This window comes from Cupressus sempervirens, chromosome 10 (assembly GCF_028749045.1).
Source record: "Cupressus sempervirens isolate cs-2001-9-10 chromosome 10, ASM2874904v1, whole genome shotgun sequence".
Lineage (NCBI taxonomy): Eukaryota > Viridiplantae > Streptophyta > Pinopsida > Cupressales > Cupressaceae > Cupressus > Cupressus sempervirens.
Genome location: NC_143127.1, coordinates 911,475,207 through 911,491,654, shown reverse-complemented (window position 1 = coordinate 911,491,654; position 16,448 = coordinate 911,475,207). Strand labels below are relative to the sequence as shown.

General features: G+C 33.5%; 1 pseudogene; it reads right to left on the bottom strand.

The window, feature by feature from the left end:
• Positions 1 to 6,577: 6,577 nt before the first annotated feature.
• LOC149536950 (U-box domain-containing protein 21 pseudogene) lies at positions 6,578 to 8,328 on the bottom strand (annotated as a pseudogene).
• Between the last annotated feature and the right edge of the window lie 8,120 nt (positions 8,329 to 16,448).

The following is a 16,448-nucleotide window of genomic DNA, read 5'->3' as shown; positions in this document are numbered from 1 at the left end:
ACATCTTTGGGGATTTATCCTTCCGCCAAACTACCCTTAACATTTTTCCGTCACATCCTTAACAAGTGAAGGGACCATCTTGGAAAGATCCTCCACAAAGGGTTACTCCTCCCCCTAACCCTTTGAATCCTTTAGTCAAGTTTCAATCTGTGTGGTTCCCAAGCTCCCTTTGTGGTTGGGGAGGGAATTATTTGAGCCTTCCCCTTGGGTAGAGGAGCATACATGTATCACTTTCTCTTTTGCCTTATGTCTCTCCTCTTTGCCTTGATTCTTGGGGCAATTCGTGATAATATGCCTAAAAGTAGCACAGTTTTGGCAATATAATGCCACATTCTCATACAAAATAGGTTGAGACCACTTTCAACCCTTGGGTTTCAAGCTTACCATAATAGGGAAATCCTTATTGATGGCCACATGCACATAGAACCTAGCATAGACAAGTCTAGACTTGTCGGCCTTAACATTGTTAGTTCTAGTAAAGTGTCCAAATGAGTCCCCAATCCATTTGAAGACCTTATCATCCAAAAATTCTAGGTGAAGCCCATGTAGAAGAATCCACACTAGGGCCATATGGAGAAGATCTATAGGAGGATTGAACCGAGGCTTCCATTTTGCCAATGTAAGCAAGCATTTTCCAAAGAGATAAGATCCCACCATGATGAACCCTATATACTCCTTTGAGCCAAAGTTAAATAAGGATAAACTCCCTGACATCATGAAAACACTGAGAAAACCTTTGAGTTTCCATCTCATCACGCACCATTTCCTGACCATCTCAAATTTGACGTTTTCCCACTTTGACGTGCAACTCAAATTTCGTTGACAATATATTTAGACAGAGCTACGAAAGCTCGAATTTAATATACCCGCCGAGCCAGTAACAGACATTTGGAAAACAAAAACCGAAAAAAAAAGTGCGGAAACGCTTATTTTGCACCATGTCAAGCGGTCCTTCTGAATTATGTGGTCTGGTAATTACTTCCTCCTCGTCAGCCGCTGATATAGCTATGTGAAGCCCATGCGATTTAGTTGTATAGGAAGATAAATGGATAGCCTCAAAATAGCGTTATGGTTTTAAGTGAACTAATCTACTAAGGATTGTTATTAATAGTATTACAGAACACTATCTACGCGTCTTTTGGATAATGTAGTACTATTCATTTAATGGACGTGTCATGTCTGGAATCATGTGATATCTATCAATAGCGCTTCATGATTGTAATTAAGACATTTCATTTGGCGCAATGCAGAGTCATGCCTTTGGACTTGAAAATGGTCCACTCTGTATGTGCTATGTTACATTTATAGGTGAGCGTACGTCTTGTTTGGCAATTCTTTCTGAGCTCGACTCTTTTGGATTCTCGTCTATAATGTTTGCTGTTACCTTATCTCGTTTACTCTTCCTTTTGTAACCTTCTTTCTCGTTTAGTTTTGCCCACTGCCTTCTTCCGTCCTTTGGGTTCCTTTGAGCACTGCATATTTATTCTATCTATATTTCTTTGTTTATTATTGTTCATTAGTTCTCCTTGAAGGTTGTTTTTTAGTCTCTTATTCCTTTGTTTATTTCACCTGCCATAATTGTTCAATATTGTAAACCACACAATAGCATGAATCAAATATTTAGTAGCACCATGTTTTTGTGTAGATGGGGAAAATTTGATATTCTAAATCAGATCATTATAATCATAATAACTTAATGTATTTAAGAAAAGAATAAACTTGCAAACAAGAAGTCATCTTTGATTTTTTAAGGCATTTTTTTGGTTACTTAGATTAAATTTTTAACAATTTTGATTAGTATATGATATTTATTTTTATGTCAATAATTTATTATTATTTTCTTATTTATTCATGTTGAAAAAAAAAAAGGTACAATTTTCAATTGCTATAGAACACTTTTTTCTTTTTTTACTTAAAAAAATGTTATAAGTTACATTATCCCAACAAATGAAAATTTTACATGGACTAGTAGTAGGGATAAAGATTTAAATCACATTGTTAAAGGTGAGAAAGAGTTTTGATCATACCAAATTTGTTGCTAGGAGATCTTTGCTTATCTTCATTAATTATATTTTTTCAAGACTAGACGATTGTACAATGTCATAATCTTAAACATTAAAGTAGATTGCTCAAAGTAGAAAACCCTTTTTCAACTAAAAATATATGGTTTTCAAATTTAAAATATTTTCCTCTACTCACAAATGGTCAACAAATGCTCCTTTTCATAGCTTCTTGAATGTTCCAATATTGCAAAATAAATTCAAATTATGTATAAAAATAGAATTTAGAATGTTCAAACTTGATGGTCTAAAATAAATTGTCTTAAATAATTAATCATACATTATTCCATAGTTTGGATGTTGTCATACATGGACAAGAGGATATTTCTTTAAGAAGCGATAAAAGAACTGTTTACTAGAGAAGAGACTTATTCTAAACTAAATTCAAAGAAGTTATTTCTTATAGAAGGAGATCATAACTTTAAGGTTTAACATGCATTTACTTAAATGAAAATGAAAATGAAAATTAGTTTTCAATCAAGAATGTTATATTTAGGGTCACTCTTAGCAAAAATATGTGACATAGTTCATTTTTTTCCTAATGTGTTAGTAAGACCAACATAACAAGATCCTTAGGTGGAAATAATAGACTTTAACAAATAAGAAATATCCCCTTATTGATTCCTTGAGATTTTTTTTTTGCTTAAACAAATACCTTGGAGGAATTAAAATGAGTGATCTTCTCATTATTTTTGACAAATTATTGAGTGTGTTATTATTTTATATAGAAGTGTTGGAATTCAATATGTGCTTATCTTTTTTAAGCATATGGAAAAGTTTTTTAAAAGGGCATTATAGTTAAACAATTAAAGATTAACAAGATATAAATTATTTCAAAATCACACTGTCATTAGATTTTAAGCCTAATTTTATGAACATTCATGATATGTAAAAATATTTACCAAGGTTGTATACTTGAGCTCTAGATCCTTTTAGCACAAAAATCATCTATGAAGAACAATAAGGTTTTGTCCTAGGTAGAGAAACACTTAAAGGAGCCTTGGTGACTTATGAATTGTTGAATTGAATTCACAATTGAAAAATTCTAAATTTCACCATCAAATAGACATGGTGAAGGTCTACGACATGATGGATTTAGATGTTGCAATATATTAAAAAATGTAACCATCTTGACTATATTTTTGTTCATAATACTAGCATAAGCCACTAGGCATTCTATCAAACAAGAACATGAATAGGAAAGATAGGAAGGTTACTTAAATCATAAAATGATCATGACAAGAACTCATTTAATATTTTTATTTGATACTATTCTCTTTAGTAATCCTCTTCAATTGAAGGAAAGAATGAAAAACTATTTCATGAGAAACTATACTTCAAGATCATGGTAAGAGTCAAATGAAAATATAGAAAATCTATACTCAACATGAAAAACATTCTCCAGGGTTAGAATAGTTAAAATTTTGATTTTTACAATTAGTAGAATTGCCCTATTAGAATTTAGGAACTCTTATTATTCTAAGGGTAAGCAAAATAGCATACTTGAAGAAACCTATTATTATTTACACACATCATTCCATATAATTTAGATAGCTTAGTAGGTAATGCATTTAGCTTTCATATATTATATATTTTCCTTTATCATATGGCCTCAACCACTTAAGCTATTGAATCTTAATGATACATCTATGTTAATAGAGTTAAAATATTTGTTTTAGAGCTTTGTTATATTATATTATGTTCAATATATTGTACTTAAAATTTACTATTACTATTGCACATATGTTTTTACACCATATCAATATATACATCTTTATAAGTATAAAAAAGTGTATATATTCTAATTCAAAATAACTTAAATGATATTTTAAACTAATTTAAAAAACATATTGGAAAAAAAAAAATTATCTACCTAAACTTTATTAAAATAAATTTATTTTTTAAATATTAATTTAATTAATATCTACTCAAATATAAATTATAGGTGATCGTTCAACTCTAAAGAAAATCTTTCTTAAAGGAAAGTAAAAGTTAAACTAAAGGTTTTAAATAAAAATTGGTTCAGTGTGCATGTATATCCACATTTAATGTTGACATGACAAAAAAAAACTAAAATTATTGAAATATTAATTAATATGTATGTTCCTAGGCCTTTTGGATATTATTGTAATGTCAAGTTTGACATAGATTATTCTAAAGGATTAGTCTCTTATTAGATGTCCAAATTCCAAAATCTTCTATATCTAACCTTGAACATTCATTTTGGACAAATGAAAAGACTAATCTATTCCTTACATCTTGAACTCAATGTTTTTTATTAAGAAGGAATGGATTGGAAAGCCCCTAAAACTTGTTACAATAGAAAACTTCTTACAAAAGAATAATGATCAAAAGCTAAGATAAGGGAATAAGCTTCCAAAGCCAAGCTTGAGGGTTTTTGAAAGGAACCCAAAACCTTGAAGGATTTTTAGAAGGACCTTTAACCTACCAAACTTGCTAAAACCACCATGCCTTCCCACCCAAAAAAAACAACTAACCAATAAGTATCCTTTAAAATTAATAGCATGCCTCACTAGCACTACATAGAAATTGGAGAATACAATATCCATAAAGAAATAACTTGTCACTCAATAACAACCTGAACAAAGACCAAGCCCAAATGGAGAAACTAACCTCTAAACATAACTCGAGAGCATAAACCATAAATGCCTCTAAAAACAAACTGACAAAATAAATGGATGTAAAACCTTGCCCAACATTCATCCAACAAGAAAACCAGTTGAGGTTTCCAACTAGAACACCACCAGAGAATCGACAACCAAGATGTTGTCATAGAATTAGGACATCTTCCATCCTTGAGAGGACAAAGCTCCTCCTCATTAGGAAAGCAATTTCAAAGGATAGCTAAGAAGCAACTACAAGTCTTTGGGGCACCACTAGAGTAATCTTAAAAATGGGTCCAACATCTACAAAAGTTGTGTGACACCACAAAAGGTAGAAGCCCCAAAACCAAAAAAGGCCAATCCTTGTAAGGTAAGATCAAGGCACAAGGAACTAGCAAAGTGTATTGACAAAGTCTCATAGGAAAAAGCCCAACCAATGGCTCAATTCATAAAACAGAGCAAGACCTCAAGGCATCAAGCATAACTCCAACTAAAGGAAGCCATCTCCCTTCAACACCTAACACCACATTGCAATAGCCATACTATTTTTTTTGTAAGAACCATCACCAATGGAAATGAGCCTTCCATTCTAAGCCCAAACTATAATGCCACAACAAGCATAACACTTTTAAGATAAAAGATAAAAATCCCCATCTCAGAGTGAGGATCTCACCTCAAGTAGGGAAACCATGAGAACCCACCAAGAGAGAAGTTACATCCAAAAGAAGGAAATATACACATCTATGGCTCCAAGCTTAACCAACCACATCCCACTACACCAACAAAAAAAAACTCTACAACAACAAGTAAAGAACGATTGATAAAACAAGCACCCCCATTCTCACCTTAGCACAGAGCCTCTCACACAAGGGAGAAGATTCTTTAGTCATAGAAGGTCACTCTAAAGTAGGGCTGCCAAGAAGAGGAGAGAAACACCTCTTTTCAAACCTACAACTGTAGCATAAAAATCTGCACACCAAAAGACACGTGTGATACACAAAGGAACATCACAAAAACAAGGGTAACATCAAGCACTTGCTAAGGCATATTAATCCTTCCCACAACACCTATGGAAATCTCCCTCTAAAAATAATAGACTTGTAAGAGAGTAGATACACAAGTGAATCATCATCCTCATTTGATTCCTCCTCTAGACCCCCTTCCAAACTTGTTGCAAAGCTACTTGAAACTCTAGTTGTAGGTTCGCCATCCGCTCCCATTGAATAGTTTTAAAATTAAAAATGTATCAATGTTGACCTCAAGTTATTCCAACATGTTCCAAAATAAAATTATAGAATATAAATAGAAAAATAAATCTCCTCACATGTCATTTTTTTGTATTCTCTTTGAAGTAAAATATTAGAAAAATTAAGAGTTTTAATGAGAACATAGTAGATATCCAACACGAGGAATAATTTTATTGTATAAAAGAATGCAAATGTACAACACATGTATATAAATTAAAGCAAAAACAAAATTCCTTGATTATATAGGACAAGGTGAGGCATTAAAAGATTTAAGATTTTGAAATTTGTCTTAAACTTATGACGTGAGGTATAAAATGAAATGACAGTAACAAGCATTAATCTAACTTAAGATAACGAACCTATTAAACAAATCGAATGGTAGTTTCTTAGTAACCATGTGAAGAAAAAGTTTATCTTGACAACTATATAAAAATGAATAAATCACCTAAAAATAAGAAAATTAAAGAAATATGCAACAATGAGTGGTCAATAATCCATCCTTTCTCATAAGAAATGAATTGCTATAAACCATTATTTATTAAATTCGAATCCATAAAGTTATATTAAAAACTAGACAGTGAAATATTAATCCAGATATGGTTAAAAACGGTTGCTCGGAAATCATGCAGCTGGTGTGGAAATCGAATTGCCGTATAAGAAAACCCATATATTGTTGATATTGAATAAATGTCTCAGCGTATACATTCATGTCAACAATATGATATAACAATATACATATGACCACACTTTAAAGCCAGAAATTATGGCTTATAATTACGGATTCTTGTTGTCAGGTGACTTAAAGTACCTATTTGTTGCTTGGTGTACAGTGTAGTCGACCACACAGAAACTGTGAGATTTATATAGAGGTGTACATTCGGGAGATACTATTTATTAATTCTCGCCTTTGTTTTTCCAAGCATCCTGCTTTATCTCATTAATCAGGATAAAAAAAATTTTGCCGATAGATCAGTTAATGGCCTTGAAAAGAGCCATACAAAATAATGCATATATTTACATTTGATAAACTCCCCACTGGTCGACGAGGAAGAGGTCTGGAAGATTTACTCGATTTAGAAGGAACGCTTGACATGATGCAGATGAAGCGTCTCTGCACATTGCCAATCAGTCGTATAGTTGTTGAAAGCTTTGAGTAACTTAATTGATTTATCCCTCGTTTCCTCGGAGCATCCCACCTGCACTATCAACAACAGCTTGTCAAACGCCCCCGCCTGCAACGCCTCCCACACGGCCCCGCTATCCGACGAATTCTGGCAAACATTCCATAAAACACAGACCGCCGATTCCGTTGCCAAATTGGAGATTCGCAACATCTTCTTCACAACAACCGGCAGAGTTAACGCATTAGCAGAAGCAGCCCCTCGGCCCTCCGTGCAACTGCAAAGGATTTCCAGCGCCAACATTGCATTTTCACAAACGCCCCGCTCTCCGTCTACAAGAATCTCCACCAGAAGAGGAACAGCCCCTGCCTCCACGAGCTTGATCCTCACTGATTTCCTCTGGGCAATCTGGTATATGATACCCACGCTTAACTTTGTAACGACTGGACATATGGGCTCTCTAAGGAGCTGCACCAATCCCTTTGCCAATCCTTCACATTTTGCTACCATATCTCTGTACTTGTCGTTGAAAACCATTGGCCGGAGAATCACAATAGCGCTGTTCTTTGCCTCGGGATTTCCTTCTCGGAGAATCCAGACGAGGCAAGCAATGGCGTCGGACAAGGCGAGAAAATCCATGGCCTGTGAAGTGAGAGGCAATGTCAGAGTCAGAGCCGCCAGAGCCTCTTCGCAGATCTCTACCGACTGTTGCAACCGATTATACAGAGCCCCAGCGCTGTGCTCGGCAAAAACGGCGGCGAGAACAGAGGATGCATTTGAGCCGGCGATGCATCTTTTATTCCTCTCGCTTTCCCTGCCCAATCGCCTCAATTTCTCCATGGATTCTTTCTCTCCGCACGAAATCTCTGCCAGAATTGCATTGAGGCAGGTCGGATCGAGAGGAGCTTTGGGCGTCGGGATTCTCTCTACACCTCGCCCGCCGTTGGCGACGCACCAGTCCTGAATTATTCGACGGAGTGTGTGATTCGGGATTGTATCTTGTGAATGCAGAATCTGATTCGTGACGGGGCAGACATTGTTGCCAGCATCTAACCACGTCTCGATGCTCTGCCGATCGTAAGTGATTCCGGTGCAGAGAGTCACCGGATCCTTCATCAGATCAAGCGAGATGGGGCATCTCAGATAGCTGGGCACTGTCACTTCAACATCCATTCCCTTCGTTCTCAATGTACCCAAATCCATATTCATTGTTTAGATTGTTTGTTCAAAATTTTCATGCTGCGTTTTCGCTTCCCTTTCAGTGTAGATATATATCGAGGACAGAGAGAGCGGAGCGTGGAAGGTGTGAACAAGGGGGGTCGGGGTCGTGGAAATAAATTCCCCGTTCAAAAGACGCTTAAATCAATGCAAGCGTAACGACCGGATCGTCGTGGATGAATATGGCAGCTGCATTGAACGTTGAATTTTTGACTTGGACCCTGGACCGTGAATTCTGTTTGAATTTAGTACCGGTTATGTTTGCGCCCTGCTGTACTTTGAACCGGTGAGAGGCTGGAAATATTGCCGCTTACCCGGGAGTAGCGAACGAACGAATTACATATTTCAATATTTACCCACAAATGTACATCTTCCAATCAAAATACTCCAACATATTAATTTCTTTTAGTTGTAATACAATCTTAGATTCAAACGTTTCAACCGTAGGTCAAATGAACTCATTTTAGTTGAAATTTTAAATAAAACATTTCAATTGATTCAACTTTTATTATGACAATACGGTGAATTAATGTTATCGTTAAGGTTGAATTCATTTAGAATTAATATTATGTCAATTAATATTTTATAATAATAGTGTATAATAGATGAAAATTGAAAATTGATATTATTATATAAGATAATCAAAATTGAAAATTGAAAATCAATTATATGTGAAAATAAGTGCATTTTTTTATTCTTTTCAATCTTTGAAAATTACTAAAGTTAATTTAAAAAAAATAAAAAATAGTTGATCTAAAAATCAATAAAAAATATTATGATATTATTTTCATAATAAATGTGTAGTTTTTTACTAACAACTGCTAAAGTTAAAAAATAAGATAAAAAATTAAGAAAAATATTTTTAAAATAGGAAAAACCATAGAGACTGACATAGCAATGCAAGGGGAATTAATTTTATGAGAACAAAGTTTCCACACATAGCTATCACTAAATTACAAAGAATATTAAAAAAATATTTCACTTTTTTTAGATAAATAAAAAATAAAAATGAAAATAAAGATAGTTCAAAATATATATTTTAAATAATAATTAAATTTTAAATTATTAGAAAAAAATTAAAAAATCATTGCTTAAATAGAAAATATATTTAACAAATTTTAATATTGAATATTTTTTGTCTTAATTCTTAAATGTTAAAATAGATTTTAATAAATTTTTAATATTTTAATATTTTTTTTATCTTTAGATATAGAGATATAAATCACAAGCCTCAACTTGCTTAATCAACTTAGGGTCCATTTGGTTGCTGAATAGAAAATTTGGAATACGTTTTCTATTTTCCATTTGGTTTGTCACTTGGAATGGGGAATAGGGATACATATTCCCATTTTACCTCTAAAATGAGCTTATACACATTCAAAAAAATAGTTGTTATTGGAATAACCATTCCTATTCCCAATATTGCATTCCTATTCTCTATTCATGTGCTTGCAACCAAACAGGCTAAAGGTAAATATGAAATTCGAATTTCAACCATATATATAGAGGTCTCAAATTTGTACTTAGTTAGTATTTACATTAATAAATTAACTTATTTAATATTTTAAAATATTTAGTAACTAGTAGTTGCATGCTTTTGTGCTTGCAACAATAAGCCGATAAGTGCTCGATAATAAAATTAATTTTAAAAATATAATCTTATGTGAACAAATTCGATTATTAATAATTTTCAATTTAAATAACATAATATTAAATACAATATTTTAAATAGATTAATAAATTTTATTTATTTAAATTCAATTTATGAAATATGAAAAAATAATTATTTTAGAAACTCCATTAAAAAATCTATTATGAAAAATTAATAAGATAAATAAAAATAAAAATATGAAAAAATAAAGTCTCTAAAAAATATTCTAAAAAAACTAAACTAATAAAAAATAAAAATAATTTAAAAACTAAATCAATTTTAAAAATTAAAAGTTAAATAAATAGAGATCATGAGTTAATGTGAAGATCACAAATAATTATTTTTCAAATTAATAGTAAACGAAAAACAATAGTTAAAAGTGGAGATTTAAAATATAAACTTATGTGAACAAATTAGATTATTAATAATTTTTAATTTAAATAACATAATATTTACTAAAATATTTTAAATAGATTAATAGATATTATTTATTTAAAGCAATTTATCAAATATGAAAAAAAAAAAATCATTTAGAAAAATAACATCAAAAAATCTATTATGAAAAATCAATTAGAGAAATACCAAAAAGATAATATGGCAAAATAGCAACATCTCTAAAAAATATTCTATTGACTAAAAAACTATAGACACTAAAAAATAATATTTAAAGAAAACTAAACTAAAATAAATAATAAATTAAAATAATTTCCAAACTAAATTTTAAATCAATTCTAAAAATCAAAATTTAAATAAATAGAGATCACAGTGAGCTAATGTGAAGATAGAAGTAGTTATTTTTTTTAAATAGAAAAAGAAAAAGAAAAGTTAAAAGTGGAGATGATAACTAATAAATATTGCACTGTTGCTAGAGAAATTTGGCTTATGTTTGGTATTTGTATCACTAAATATGTTTACACTCTTGATATCATTACTGGTGTTATTGTAGAACTTTACAAAGATTCTAACTTGTTTTGGCAGGTTCTCTCATCTCTCATCCTTTGGTATATTTGGAAATCTAGAAATGAAGCTAAATTTCAAGGTGTTAGCAGGTCTCTTACTGGGTTTTATAGAAAACTCACCCATTTAAAAATTGCTTCATAGGTCTATTGTGTGTTGAACCTGGAAAAGCGGAAGTTGCGTAGTTTCCTTCGTGATGGGCATGCCTCTATGTTCATTTATGAAATGATGAACAACTATGAGCTGGCTTGTGTTGTGGATAATTAGGTGCCTTTTGATGATGCACTTGCAAAGCTTATGCAAGAAATTAAGGATATCAAGAATCCTAGTCCTAAAAATCTTCATATCTTCTCTCACTTGCTAGAACAGAAAATAGTTATTTGGATGGAAGGGCCTCTTGGTTGGACATCCTGGGTGGACAAATTTGAAGATCAAATTTTGCAAGTCTAATTTCAGTTAGGCTGTGTATTTCTTGTATATTCTGATTATTATGTAATTGGGCTATCCACACTTTTTTGTGGATTGTTTTTTTTGATACTCTCCTACTAGTGGGTCAAGGCCGTGCCTCCCCCCTATCTTGGTGCTATGTTTTGATCTCCCGATTATCAATACAAAAAAATTGGAGTGAGATAAAAAGTGGTTGGTAAATAATTGAAGGGAAGGATTTACAAATTTCTAGTCAAACTGACAACTTTTCCATTGAAAATCCAATTTCTAAGAACAAAGTCTCTAAAATCTAAATCAATTAATTTAAATAAATAAAGATCACAATATAAGCTAATGTGAAAATCTTAAGTAATTATTTTTTAAATAAATAGAAAAATAAATTCAATAGTTAAAAGTGAAGATAACAACAAATAAATTTAAAAACCAAGAGTTAAAAATGGAATAAGATAAAAAAAATAGCTCTGGTAAATAATTAATGGGTAGGATTTATAATTTCTCAGCCAAACTGGCAACTTTTCTAGCCAACTTCTGTGAGAAATTCAATTTTCGAGAACAAAGTTCTCACAAATAGCCTATCGACTAAAATAGAAATATAACATTGATAAATAGGAGATATCAATTAAAAAGTTTAATGGCTTTCTAACGAATGATTCATAAAACATGCTACTTAGTGAAGGTTTTGTAAATACAGTTGCAAGGTGAACTCAAGCAAGAGTAGTGTGGATGGATAATGTCTCCAAAACATCACCTAGATTCACTAAGTATCAAATGTCCCATTTATCTTCATTATTAACATTTTCTTTTTCAAATGTGCATAGTATTTTTATGTATTATTAAAAACTATATAACTAAATTAAAAAATATCCTTTAATGTGAACTAGTTACTATTAGTAATGTACCATATATGAAATTTTTATTACATTGATATGTTATAAGATAATTTTTTTATATTATCATACCAAAATATACTCTTGAACAAAAAAGCCAAACAGATTAGATTTACATGAAATTTTGAGCTATTGTATTCTAAACCTCTAAACTACCGTCAACCATCTTTCATGGAAATCTTGGCGAAGATCGATTTGAGAAGACTCTTCAACTTGAACCATTCCAAACAACGACCCCCAATCGCAATAGTCCATCTCGTATTGTTATGTAAAAGAGATTGCCACATCGTGTGGGTCACGACAGAGAAAACTCTGCCTGATTTTATAAGACCAGACTGAGCAACGCGGTTACAAGCACTCAGTTTTAGAAATTAGATCAACGTATTTGGGCTCCTTGGTTATTTTTAGTTGACGTGTGTGAAAGAAGTCACCATTTTTGTATTGCCCTATTGTTTTAAGGAAAGCTTACCAGACACGGTTATACAGGGTGTGACGTGCCATCATGATCGAATACCAATAGCATACTCATGAAAGCCATCTTACGTTTCTTTGACAATGCATTCCCATGGATAGATGTTGATTTTTTTTTTTTTTTTTTTATAAATATTTTATATATGCCATTTCATTTTTTATTATACATTATTTATGAGCTATGAGAGACCAACTGATTATGATATGAGTACTATGTTATATATGCCATTTCTTGGACAATGCATTCCCATGGATAGATGTTGATTTTTTCTTTTTTTCAAATTTTTTTTTATATATGCCATTTCATTTCTTATTATACATTATTTATGAGGTATAAGAGACCAATTGATTATGATATGAGTACTATGCTATGATTACTGCAAGGTTTCTTCACATTTATGGGAGGCAACTGGCCACTTACCGCAAGAGATCCTATGAGGCCACTACCCAAGATCTTTGTATAGCCATTGAAGCTCTAGCCATGAATCCATTTGATACAGATCTCTAGGCTCAGCTTGCCAACCTTCGCTACCAGAAGTAGGTTGCAAACAATTATACTGCCCAAGGAACTCAACTCAAAGCCCGCCTTCACTAGCTGGAGGTTGGTGATCAACCTTCCAAGGAATTTTTCAATGCGTTGAGGGCTCGCCACTCTATGGTGGGGATCAAACGCATTCGGGAGGCTCAACACACCTTCTGTGAGCTTCATGACATTCTCCAAGCTTTCGTTTGCCACTATGAAAAAGTTTTCACAGCGTAGGATCCCTCGGTATCCTAGAATCAAGCCTTGTAGGCTTCTTTGGTTGTCACTCCTAAAAGACTCGCTCCAGAACAATATGTGTTCTGTGAGCAGAAGCTCACTTTAGCAGACCTCAAGGAAGCTATCTTCTCCATGGCGAATGATAAGGCCCCTAGTTGTGATGGCTTCCCTTGTGAATTTTACAAAACATTTTGAGATGAAATTGAACTAGACCTACATAAGGTTTACATTGAGGCCTACAATTCTTGATCTCTAGGCAATATTATTGACAAGGGGAATATCAAATTCATACCTAAGACGGGTGACCCTGAGGACATATGCAATTGTAGGCCTATCACTTTGTTGAATGTCTCCTACAAGATCATTGCCAAGGCTCTCTCTTAAAATATATCATCTTCTTCCTTAGATCATTCGCCCTAAACAAATGTGTTTTATCAAATCCCATTATATCCTGGACAATATAAATGTTGTGTAGGAAAGGATGGAATGGGCTCGACATTTCAAGCAATAGGCCATCTTTCTCAAAATTGATTTTACCAAAGGTTATGATTAGATTGAGTGGCCTTTCATCCTTGTAATGCTTTAGGCACTTGGGTTTGGCCCTACTATTTCGCAGTTGGCCTAGATTCTTTTTTGGGGGTGCCTCTACTTGCATCTCCATTAATGGTCGTTAGTCTCAAGCTTTTGGGCTTTATCATTCAATTCGATAAGGTTGCCTGCTAGCACCCTCTTTATATGTGTTGGTAGTAGAAGGTTTTGGGTATTTTCTCGCAAATTCCATCTCACAAAGGAGGGTCCATGGTATTTTCCCCTTGGATTCCCCTAATCAACTTGTGAATGGTCATTTCGCAAACGACTCCTTCCTCACTCTCATAGAGGAATGAAGAGAATGTTGCCTCTGCTTTGCAATGTCTTGACACATTCTATTTTGCTTCAAGGTCTATTATTTAGTGGCACAAAACCCTTTACTATAGGCAGTCTTCCCTTCCTTGTCTTGCTTGGCTTAAGCAATATCAATGGAAATGGGTTCAACATGGGGAAGTCTTTCATTTTCTGGGCATTCCTTTTTCCTTCCAAGCTTTAGCTATAGAGCTTTGGAATGTGGTTCTTGCCAGAATAGAGAAGAAACTAGAGTATTGGATCTCCAAACCTCTCTTCCTTGTGAATTTTTTTTACTCCAAAGTGTTGGCTGCCACCCATATATACTATTCCTCCTATTGGGCTCCTTCAAAGGCCTCTTATCTCAAAATTGGGCACCTATTACATGATTTCCTTTGGGTGTCAGATGCTTTTCACTAGGGCTTTCATAGAGTAGCCTGGGATTTCTGCTATCTTCACAAAGAGTTTGGTGGCCTAGGCTTATTGTTCACCCAAAAGCAAGGTACTACTTTATGTGCCAAATGGGTGATTCGAGCTCTTTTTGGCAATGAAGCTTGGAAGATTTTGTTAACACATTGCATTTCTTCAGGCTTTCGAATTCATCAGCTAGCTTGGAAGGGGATTGGGTTTTAGACCCTTCTTTTCACCACTGAACCTATCAAGATTTAGGGTACTTTTGTTGCCAAGAGTATTTGGAAAGCTTGGGAAGCAATTAAGCCCTGGCTTTGCTAGGTTGGCAATGGGTTTAGAGATGGGCTCTCCATGAACCAACACAATCTTTGGTGGTCACCATTATTTTCTGTCCAAGGTGTTCCCCTAGCTAAGGTGCACAAGGCTAGTAATCTGTGATTTTTTAAACGTGGCATAAGGACCCCTCAATATCTTTTCTCTAGAGTTACTATGATCTTATGGTTGTGGAAGGACATGAAAGTGCAAATCCAACTCACTCGTCCAGATCGATAGACTTTTGAACTTCTAGTTTTTGCAGTGTCTCCACATTTGTTACATAAAGTGGGCATTCAATCCTCTCGCTCTTGATGGAAAGACTGGAAGTGGTAGCCAGACACCCTAGTAACTAGCCATAAGCCTAGGCTGGGCTATGGATGGCTGGTTCCTCACTTGCCCATGGTTGAAGTTCTCAACCAACAATGGCACTTGCAGTCTTCTCACCATACATGGAGTCATAGGTTCTCCACTATGTGGCATGCCATTACTAAATCTAAAATTTTGCATTTCACATGGTGTATTCTTTTCTAGAGCTTGCCTTTGGGCCCTTGGCTATAGCACCTAGGTATTCTTGACCCTCATTGCCCTTTTTGTGGTCAACTATAGACTTTTTTGCACATTTTTTGGTTCTATAGATGAGCTCAGTGTTACTAGCGATTGATTCATGATCTCTTTTGCCCTTGATGCCTAGAACCTTTTTCTTGGCATATGGTTGTTTTGGGTGATAATACTTAGATACCATTAAAGTACACTTGAATGTCATGTTCTTTATCATCACTTATATAGAAATGATATTCCTTTTTAATTACTCTTGCTTGAACTGTACTCTGAACACCATCCAACTAAACATGTACCCTAATAGTGAGATTCTTAGAAAAGTAATAATCTGATAGAATTACTTTCTGATGAACAAAGGAATAGTTCTTTGCAAAATCAACAATTGATACAATTGTTCCAAGTGGGAAATTATCTCTCAAAGTTTGAAATTGTTGTGATTGCCACTTTGCAAAAAATGTGTGACGAATATAAGGTTGAATCAAATTCCTAAATTTGTTTGTAAATGTTAGAATAAGTAACTGCTCTTCAACATATTCCAAATTTTTTGTCTCTTTTCCCATCTTTTTTTCGTTCTTGACATACTTGTAACTTTTGAAATTCAATATTTTTGTTGGATGAATATTTTCAATTTTCAAAGGAAATAGAGCCAATTCACCACATGTTTCACATAATCCTTTGATGCAATTTATTTGACTAGTTGGATCGTCTATTTTGTAACATAGAATGGATGATATAAACTCACATCTCCTACTAGGAGGAGTAGCATGAAAACCATATGTGTCTTCTACGAACTTTCAAAATACTTGATAGTGGAGATCAAACTCAATATGATGATGACAACA